At 44.5% G+C, this 10,952-nt stretch overlaps 1 pseudogene; it reads right to left on the bottom strand.

The window, feature by feature from the left end:
• Positions 1–6,249: 6,249 nt before the first annotated feature.
• On the bottom strand, positions 6,250–7,543 carry LOC108521737 (keratin, type I cytoskeletal 18 pseudogene; annotated as a pseudogene).
• Positions 7,544–10,952: the final 3,409 nt, after the last annotated feature.

Genomic DNA, 10,952 nt, shown 5'->3' with positions numbered 1-10,952 from the left:
CCCCTTCTCTACTGAGTTGAAGAGTGTCTCCCCCAAATTCATGCCCACCCAGAACATCAGATTGTGACCTTATTTGGAAATAGGGTCTTCACAGATGTAATTAAGTCAAGAGGAGGTCACACTGGATTAGTGTGCACCCGAATCCAATGATGTGTGTCCTTATACGAGGGAATTTGGACACATAAACAGACACATGGGGAGAACGCTATGTGATGACAGAGGCAGAGACTGGAGTGATGCACCCGCCAGCTGAGGAAGGCTAAAGATTGCAGGCAGCTGCCTGGGTGTGAGAGCTCATGCCTGCAATCCCAGCACTTTGGGAGGCCAAGGTGGGTGGATCACTTGAGTTCAGGAGTTCAAGACCAGCCTGGGCAGCATAGTGAATCTGCGTCACCACTAAAAAAGGTGGAGATTGTAGTGAGCCGAGTTTGCGCCACTACACTCCAGCCTGGGCAACAGAGTGAGATTCTGTCTCAAAAAAACAAAAAAACAAACAAACAAAAAGATTGCAGGCAGCCACCAGAAGCTACAAGAGGCAGTGAATGACCCTTCTTTAGAAACTTCAGAGAGACAGCGTAATCCTGAATATGCCTTGATTTTAGACTTCTAACCTCCAGAGTTGTACGACAATACATTTCTGTTGTTTTAAATCACTTGCTTTGAAATAATTGGTTACGACAGCTCTAGGAAACTAAAATACTAAAACACTTTCCTTTTTTTTTTTGGAGATAGAGTTTCAGTTTGTCGCCCAGGTTGAAGTGCAGTGATGCCATCACAGCTCACTGTAACCTCCAACTCCTGGGCTCAAACGATCCTGAGTAGCTAGGACTACAGGCACGAGCCACCACACTCGTCCAGCTAATTTTTAAAATTATTTGTAGAGACGGGGTTTTCACCATGTTGCCCAGGTTGGTCTTGAACTCCTGGCCTCAAGCAACCCTCCTGCCTCAGCCTCCTAAAGCATTGGGATTACAAGCATGAGCCACTGCGCCCAGCCAGAAACACCTTCCTAATCGGGTTTAAACCTGCTGAGGATAGCATTCGAGGTCAGGGTGGTACCACACCCTTTACTCCAATACACTAAACTTGGGATTGCTGAAATGCGAGGCAACGGGGCCTTTCAGCAGGAAGGCCGTGAGCACCCACTCTCAAGTAGTCACCCTCATCCTCTATATCTTATTACTGGTTTATTGTCCTCATCATATAACATTATTTGTTATCATTTTTCCTTGCTTATCTTCTGTCTCCCCCATCAGAATACAAGATGTAGGACAGCAGGGATCTTGTCTGTCTGACTCATGTTGTCTCCATGTCTGGTCCTCAGTCTAGGCTGGGTGAAGATGTTCTGAATAAACAGCAAGAGTGTGAAGAAGCTCGACATCCTGGAGAAGGGAGAGAAGGTCAAGTGCCTCCAGCAAGGCCAGCAAGCCCAGTGACAAGCAGCAAGCAGAAACATCTTGTGGCGCCCCAGAAACACCTTAAAAGATTGTGGGCCGGGCGCGGTGGCTCAAGCCTGTAATCCCAGCACTTTGGGAGGCCGAGACGGGCGGATCACGAGGTCAGGAGATCGAGACCATCCTGGCTAACACGGTGAAACCCCGTCTCTACTAAAAAAATACAAAAACTAGCCGGGCGAGGTGGCGGGCGCCTGTAGTCCCAGCTACTCCGGAGGCTGAGGCAGGACAATGGCGTATAACCTGGGAGGCGGAGCTTGCAGTGAGCTGAGATCCGGCCAACTGCACTCCAGCCTGGGTGACAGAGCGAGACTCCGTCTCAAAAAAAAAATAAAAAAAAAAATAAAAAAAGATTGTGATTTGCTTCCTAAGGATCTTAATGTTAAAAAAAAAAAAAAAAAAAAATCCAGGCACAGTGGACTCATACCCATAATCTCAAGCACTTTGGGAGGTCCGAGGTAGGAGGATCACTTCAGACAGGAAGTTGAAGACTACCTGGGTAACATAGGGAGACCACATCTCTACCAAAAATAAAATAAAAATTAAGCTGGGCATGGTGGCATCCAACCTGTGGGTCCCAGCTACTTGGGAGCTGAGATGGGAGGATCACTTGAGCCCCGGAAAGTTGAGACAGCAGTGAGCTGAGATCGCGCCCACTACACTCCAGCCTGGGGTGAACCAGTGAGATCCTGGCTGAAAAAAAAAAGAAAAAAAGAAGAAAGGCTGCAAGATGTATCTAATTTTGCGTTCTCTGTGAATGGAGCTCCTTCAATGTTATTTCTCTTCACTGTCTGACCATCTCTTCATCCTTCAGTTTCTACTTTAAATGCCTTTTCATACTGCCAAGTAGTTGGAGGTGTCCTTATCATACTTCCCAAGTCAGTTCACATCTCAGTTTTAGGGCTTTATTGTATCATTAGTTCTGTCTGTTTCCAAGCCTATCTTTCCATAGACTTGAAGTTTCCTTGAGGATAAACCTCCTGTTATCTTCAGGGCCCACCAGTGCTGGTCATAGAGTGTGCTCCATGGACTTCTTTGTGTGCATGGGTGTGATAGATAATGAGGGTGGACAAACCTGCCTCCTCAGAGACTTAACCACCCCTAGTTAAAGCCCATGAGATAGGGCTATGGTTTCCAGTTTGCCACGACCTCCTCCTAAGTTCATTGCCCCAGACCTAAGAATGAGGAGAATTGGCTGGTCCCACTTATCTTTCCTTTTGGCTTTTCCAATGGTTTTCTTCCAAGCTATAAGGCCTTGCTCTAGAGATTTTAAAGTATTAAAGAACTGGAATACTGTTCTACATGTTTAGATCAACAGAGTCAGTTGTATCCACAAAATCAGCATATTGGTTTTTTTTTTTTTTTTTCATCATTAGCTCCTAACCCTTCTTTTTTTTTTTTTTTTTTTTTTTTTTTTTTTTTTTTTTTTTTTGAGGCGGAGTCTCGCTCTGTCGCCCGACTGGAAGTGCAGTGGCAGATCTCAGCTCACTGCAAGCTCCGCCTCCCGGGTTTACGCCATTCTCCTGCCTCAGCCCTCCCGAGGTACTGGGACTACAGGCGCGCCGGCCCCTCGCCCGGCTAGTTTTTGTATTTTTAGTAAGAGAAGGGGGTTTCACTGTGGTTAGCCAGGATGGTCTCGATCTCCTGACCTTGTGATCCGCCCGTCTCGGCTCCCAAAGTGCTGGGTTACAGGCTTGAGCACCGCGCCGGCCCCTCTTTTTTTTATTTTTTGAGACAGTCTCGCTCTGTCACCCAGGCTGGAGTGCAGTGGTGCGGTCTCAGCTCACTGCAAGATCCGCCTCCCGGGTTCACAGCATTCTCCTGCCTCAGCCTCCCCAGTAGCTGGGACTACAGGCGCCTGCAAACGCAGGCTAATTTCTTTTCTTTGTATTTTTAGTAGAGACGGGGTTTTGCCGTGTTAGCCAGGATGGTCTTGATCTCCTGACCTCATGATCCGCCCGCCTCCCAAAAGTGCTGGGATTACAGGCATGAGCCACCACGCCCGGCCTGAAGATCTTGCTTCTTATCCACCACATACAGAGGATGTGAATTATTCCAGAGTCTGAGCTGGAACGTTCCTATTTTACAGATAGGGTTAAGCAACTCCTAGGGTTCAGAATTAGGTAGACCACAATCTCCAGAAGCTGGATGTTTACATGTTCACACTTTAAGATGATAATTTCTATAATAACAATAAATGATAGAAATAAGTTCACAAATGTCAATTTACTCGAATGTATGACAGATATTTTAACAAGAAATAACCCAATTGGGACTGGATGTGGTGGCTGATGCCTATAATCCCAGTACTTTGAGAGGTTGAGGCAAGTGGATTGCTTGAGGCCAGAAGTTCGAGATCATCCTGGGCAATATAGTGAGACTCCCGTCTCTACAAAAAATTTTTAAAAAATAGCTAGGTGTAGTCCCAGCTATTCAGGAGGCTGAGGTAGGAGGCTTGCTTGAGCCCTGGAGTTTGAGGCTGCAATAGAGTGAGACCCTGACAAAAGAAAGAAAGAAGGAGAGAAAGAGAGAGAGAGAGAAAGAAAGAGAGAGAGAGAAAGAGAGAGAAAGAAAGAAAGAAAGAAAGAAAGAAAGGAAGGAAGGAAGGAAGGAAGGAAGGAAGGAAGGAAGGAAGGAAGAAAGAAAGAAAGAAAGAAAGAAAGAAAGAAAGAAAGAAAGAAAGAAAGAAAGAAAGAAAGAAAGAGGGAGGCTGGGTGCAGTGGCTCACACCTGTAATCCCAGCACTTTGGCAGGCTGAGGCGGGTGGATCATGAGGTCAGGAGATCGAGACCATCCTGGCTAACATGGTGAAACCCCGTCTCTACTAAAAATACAAAAGAAATTAGCCGGGCGTGGTGGTGGGCACCTGTAGTCCCAGCTACTCAGGAGGCTGAGGCAAGAGAATGGCATGAACCGGGGAGGCAGAGCTTGCAGTGAGCCGAGATTGCGCCACTGCACTCCAGCATGGGCAACAGAGCAAGATTCAATCTAAGAAAGAAAGAAGGAAGGAAGGAAGGAAGGAAGGAAGGAAGGAAGGAAGGAAGGAAGGAAGGAGAGAGAGGAAAGGAGGGAAGAGAAAGAAAGAAAAGAAAAGAAAGAGAAAGAAAGAAAAGGAAGGAAGAAGAGAAAGAGAGAAAGAGAGGGAGGTTAAGGAAAGAAGGAAGGAAGGAAGGAAGGAAAGAAGGAAGGAAAAAGACAGATAACACAGTGGGATTCCATTATCCACAAGGGACTAAAATAGGATCATGGAATAAATGATCCAAATCGGCCTGTACTCATGTGTTATCAATAGGGTTGAGAAATTATCCGTTTTCATTACCTTTTGACAACTGATGAGAGTGAACAGTCCTCTAAGATTAATGATGTATTGGCAGCCACTGCCTTGCACAATCCAATCTCTAAGTTAATGCTTTACCAAGAGGTAAAGCATACTGCATATTTTTTTAAAGTACATATTAGAAAAAGAAGGCAGATTTGGAGAGTAAGATTCTGCTATCTTACTTCTTTTTCTTTTCTTTTCTTTTCTTTTTTTTTATAGAGGGAGTTTTGCTCTTGTTGCCCAGGCTGAAGTGCAAGGGCATGATCTCGGCTCACTGCAATCTCTGCCTCCCAGGTTCAAGTGATTCTCCCGCCTCAGCCTCCCGAGTAGCTGGGGTGACAGGCATGTGCCACTATGCCCGGCTAATCTTGTATTTTTAGTAGAGACAGGATTTCTCCATGTTGGTCAGGCTGGTCTCGAACTCCCGACCTCAGGTGATCCTCCCACCTCAGCCTCCCAAAATGATGGGATCACAGGCATGAGCCACTACACCCATCATTTTTTGTTTTGTTTTGTTTTGAGACAGGATCTCACTCTGTCGCTCAGTCTGGCATACAGTGGTGTGATTACAGCTCACTGTGACCTCAGCCTCCCAGGCTCAAGCAATCCTCCCACCTCAGCCCCTCCAGTAGCTGGGACTACGGGTACACCACCATGCCTGGCTAGTTTTTGCTTTGCTTTGTTTTGTTTTTTGTTTTGTAGAGATGGGGTTTCGCCATGTTGCCCAGGCTGGTCTTGAAGTCCTCGGCTCAAGTGATCCACCTGCCTCAGCCTCCCAATCTTATTTCTTTTCAGCTACTTAACCTTCTATTTGGTAAATTTCACAGAAGCATTTGTGGATTATTTCTTTATTATTTTGCTTTGTTTTGTTTTGTTTTTTGTTTTGTAGAAACGGGGTTTCGCCATGTTGGCCAGGCTGGTCTCGAACTCCTGACCTCACATGATCCACCCACCTCAGCCTTCCAAAGTGCTGGGGTTACAGGCATGAGCCACCATGCCCAGCCAATTCAGGGTATATTTTTTAAAGTATTCTAAGTAGTGTCCTAAATAGATTTTAGTATACATGAAATCCAAAAACCAGGAATAAGATGATTAAAAAATGAGCATCAGAAAAGAAAGTTTGGGAAAATAAAAGATTGCCAAAATTGGGCTAGGTGCAGTGGCTCATGCTTGTAATCCCAGCACTTTGGGAGGCCGAGGCAGGCGGATTATCTGAGGTCGGGAGTTTGAGACCAGCCTGGCCAACATGGTGAAACCCTGTCTCTACTAAAAATACAAAAATTAGCCAGGTGTGGTGGCACGCACTTGTAGTCCCAGCTACTCGGGATGCTGAGGCAGGAGAATCGCTTGAACCCGGGAAGCAGAGGTTGCAGTGAGCTGAGATTGTGCCATTGCAAAAAGATTGCCAAAATGTTTTTGATCTCTGAGCTTTTTATTGCCCTTCTGCTCCCCAAAGGGTACTCTGCTTCTGCTGGCTTAATGTCTCAGAACTTTGGTGTTGTTGGTCTCAGATACCACTTTGCCGTCCACTATCTGGCAGGTAGTGGTGTTTTGGATGGTTTGTATGGAGTTGTTGCTGTCCAGGGCATCACCAGGATTGAAGTCCTCGCCATCTTCCAGCAGGCAGTGGTAGGTAGTGATCTCAGCCTCCTGCTTGACCCTGATGTTCAGCAGGGCCTCCTACTCCTGGGCTTGGTGCTGCCCCTCTGCCTGGGTCTGTGCCAGCTCTAACTCCAGGTGCAGGAGGATCCTGCTGAGCTGCACCATCTGCAGGGCGTAGCAGGCCTCCACCTTCCTCATGCTGTTCTCCAAGCTGGCCTTCAGATTTCTCATTGAGTCCAGGTCGATTTCCAAGGACTGGACTGCACGTCTCAGCTCAGTGAGCATCATCTCAGCAGTTCTGACCTCGGGGGACTGCGTGGTGACCACTGTGGTGCTCTCAATCTGCTGAGACCATTATTTGTCTAGCTCCTCTTGGTTCTTCCAAGCCCACTCGTCATATTGGTTCTGGATGTCTGCCATGATGGTGGGAAGTTCCTGAGATTTGAGGGCATCTACCTGCACAGTCAACCTAGAGCTGGCAATCTGGCCTTGTAGGCCTTTTACTTCCTCTTCATGGTCCTTTTCATGAAGAGCAGCTCCTCCTTGAGAGCCTCAACCTCTGTTTCCAGCTGCAGTTGAGTGACATTGGTGTTATCAGCGACCTTGCAGAGCCCATGGATGTCGCTCTCCACAGACTGGCACATGGCCAGCTCTGTCTCATACTTAACTCTAAAGTCATCAGCAGCAAGATGGGAATTGTTGATCTGCAGAACGATGTGGGCATTGTCCATAGTATTTGCAAAGATCTGAGCCCTCAGGTTCTCCATGATCTTGAAGCAATGGCCCCAGTCTCTGACCTGGGAACCCTTCTTCTCCAGGTGCTCCTGGATTTTGCTCTCCAGCCTCCGGTTCTTGGTCTCCAGGCTCCTCACCCTGTCCAGATAGGAGGCCAGGCAGTTATTCAGGCTTTGTATGGTCTCCTTCTCGTTCTGGATGCCTCCCATTCCTGCCAGACCCCAGGCCATCCCCATGGCCAGGCCCCCCAAACCTCAAGCCACCCCAGAAGCTGGTGGAGGAGGAAACAGAGATCCAGGAACCAGAGCCCCCAGTGCCTACATAGATGCTGGCCATGCTGCTGACCGGCTGGGTACCATAGCTGGACGGCTAGACGGAGCCCAGGGACCAGTAGTTGATGGAGACAGTGGATGGAGCAAGTGGTAAAGCTCATGTTGTCTGGGGAGGATAGTGAGAAGACAGGACTCAGGCATTGCCAATGACCAAGATTGCCAAATTTTAAGAAAATTAGTAAAAGAGCTAAAAGCTAAAGTCAAGGAACTCTTTCGGAATTTTCTATCTTACCAATTATAAAAAATATGACTGGTAAATTAAGAGGCCTGTAGGATTAATTCAAGAGGATTGATAAAATTCTAGGAAGAGAAAATGGAGGTGAATTAGATCAGAGTAGAGAGAGAAAAATAGAGGTAATAACCAAAGAAATAATAGAAGAAAATCTCTCCATGTATAATACATTTGAACAAGACTGATATTTAGCCACATCTCCCTGAGATTTTACAAGAAGGACAAAGAATACTTAGAAGCTTTCTGACAGAAATAAAACAATGATGGGTTCACATACTTGCTATGGTATTAAAAGAATAGAAAAAAATATTAAAGGAAATAAAACAATGGGTTATAAGTACTCTTTGTCATTCTTGTTTTCAAAGCTCTGAGAGACAGAGACTTGTATTCTGATTTTATTGTACTAATTGTCACATCTATTACAGTTTTTGGGTCTATCTTCTCCTAACCTTGTCAATCTTAAAACCACTTGTATTTCTTCATATGTTTATTTTCTCAACTGAAATACCAGATGGCTTCTAAACTGATTAACTTCCAGGCCAAGAAGAATCTTTTCCTTTTTTTTTTTTTTTTTTCTGAGGCAGAGTCTTACTCTGTCGCCCACACTGGAGTGTAGTGGCACGATCTCGGCTCACTGCAACCTCCGTCTCCCAGGTTCAAGCAATTCTCCTTGGAGTAGCTGGGACTACAGGCATGTGCCACCATGCCCGGCTAATTTTTGTATTTTTAGTAGACATGGGATTTCACCAAGTTGGCCAGGGTGGTCTTGAACTCCTTACCTCAGGTAATCTGCCTGCCTCAGCCTCCCAAAGTGCTGGGATTACAGGCATGAGCCACCATGCCTGGCCAAGAAGATTCTTTTATGTAGAATTATACACATAAACAAGAAGCCTGGTAATGATTATTATAAAATTATGTGACTGTATTTTCTTCGTTTTCAAAACATTGATTGAATGGAATTATATTTCTTAAAAATGTATTTTTTTCAGCAGTATAAACAATTCCAAATGGACAAGATAAGAAGACATACAGGCTCACTTTGTGCTAATTATGGACTTTAAACAAAGTCACTAAGCACTATTGAACACATAAAGTTCAGACAATGAGAAAATGCGAGAGTTTAATGTCTTTTTTTTTTTTTTTTTTTTTGAGATAGGGTCTTGCTCTGACACTTAGGCTGCAGTTCAGTGGCATAATCATGGCTCACTGAAGCCTCAACCTTCCAGTCTCAAGTGATCCTCCTGCCTCTGCGTCCTAAGTAGCTGGGACCACCAGTATGCACCACCATACCTGGCTAAGTTTTCAAATTTTTTGTAGGTATGGGGTCTCCCTATGTTGCACACACTGGTCTTGAACTCTTGCACTCAAACAATCCTCTCATCTTGGCCTGCCAAAGTGCTGCAATTACTGGTGTAAGCCACCAAGTCAAGCCAGTTTAACAACTTAGGTAAGTTGTTAACAAATTCTCCTACTAATATTTAGAGCAAAGTTCAATAGTCAAGAAATTAAGGAAAATCCTCAGGGTGAAAAAAGAATAAAAGTAAGAAAATACAAATCCAGAGAGCTAAGTATTCAATAAAGCAACAGCTATCCTGAAAGCCCTTGCTGATTTCTCTAGACAAGAGACGTATAACAGCTACAACTCAAGGCACCATGCAAGGTGGAAATTCAGATCAGAGACCTAACGTAAAGTGGAAAGTTTGAAAAAAGACACTACAGTGGATAAACTAGAAAATGCTCCATCTATAGAAAATTAATATATTTAAACAAAAAATTTGTTTGTTGTTTATCTGAAATTTAAATTTATCTGATGTCCTGTATTTTTTATTTGTTAAATCTTGCAACATTATCCCCAAAGTGGAAAAGTAATGAAACTTGTCTGTTTTAGCCTTTGACTCTGATTGAACGCAGGCTGGCAGTAAGAATTTCCTTGAGAATTTTTTTTTTTTTAATTATTTTCTCTCCTAGAGAATTTCTAATAGTAAGCATGTTCTCTTATGATTTTAAAGCATTGATTTATACTACGGATGTGTTCTTAGGCCCCTGGAAAAAGTAAATGTAAATCCATGTGGAGGAACCCAACTTAAACCCAGGCTTCAGGGAATAGCAAGAGATAAATTTATAACAAACATTAACTCACAATCAGAAAACACAAAATGCATGAAGAAACAAGCACAAGTTAGTGAAATAATAAACAGTAAGGCCGGGCGCGGTGGCTCAAGCCTGTAATCCTAGCACTTTAGGAGGCCGAGACGGGCGGATCACGAGGTCAAGAGATCGAGACCATCCTGGCTAACACGGTGAAACCCCGTCTCTACTAAAAAACACAAAAAACTAGCCGGGCGACGTGGCGGGTGCCTGTAGTCCCAGCTACTCGGGAGGCTGCGGCAGGAGAATGGCATAAACCTGGGAGGCGCAGCTTGCAGTGAGCTGAGATCCGGCCACTGCACTCCAGCCTGGGCGGCAGAGCGAGACTCCGCCTCAAAAAAAAAATAATAATAATGATAATAATAATAAACAATAAGATCAGACTTGCAAAGACTAAAGGTGTTTAACTTTCCAGATTTGAAGTACAAAATAATTAAGCATAATTTGCTTAAATAACTAAAAGAGGGTATCAGACGTATGACTAGGAGACAAAACACTAGAAAAAAGAACCAGATATTTTTTAAAAGTTATATAGAACTTCTAGAAAAAAAAAGCATCAATACTTGAAATTAGAGATAAAATGAATTGGCTATGCAATAAACACAGTTAAAAAGAGACAACGGGACAGAAAATGTGAAAGGAGACTAAGAGATGTGGAATGTAATTCGCATGTAAATCAGAGTTCCAAATGCCAGTCAATCACACGTAATCCAAGTTCTAGAAGGGATTAAGAAAAACATGCCAGCACTTTCGGAGGCCAAGGCAGGTGGATAACCTGAGGCCAGGAGTTCAAGAGCAGCCTGGGCAACATGGCAAAACCCCGTCTCTACTGAAAATACAAACATTAGCCGGGCGTGGTGGCACGTGCCTGTAGTCCCAGCTACTCAGGAGGCTGAGGCAGGAGAATTGCTTGAATCTGGGAGGTGGAGGTTGCAGTGAGTTGAGATTGCACCACTGCACTTCAGCCTGGGTGACAGAGAGAGACTCCGTCTCAAAAAAAAAAAGAAAGAAAGAAAATAATAAAGAAGAACAATACTTAAATTTTGCAGAATTAAAGAAAAACTCAATCAGTTTAAGAAAGTCAAAAAGAAGAAATAAAATGAAAGGAGGCAAAACAAATTCCTTCCTCT

The sequence above is a fragment of the Rhinopithecus bieti genome, unplaced genomic scaffold (assembly GCF_001698545.2).
Source record: "Rhinopithecus bieti isolate Rb0 unplaced genomic scaffold, ASM169854v2 scaffold_58095, whole genome shotgun sequence".
Classification (NCBI taxonomy): Eukaryota; Metazoa; Chordata; class Mammalia; order Primates; family Cercopithecidae; genus Rhinopithecus; species Rhinopithecus bieti.
Note: the sequence above shows the minus strand (reverse complement) of the source record. Positions and strands in the feature narration are given on the sequence as shown.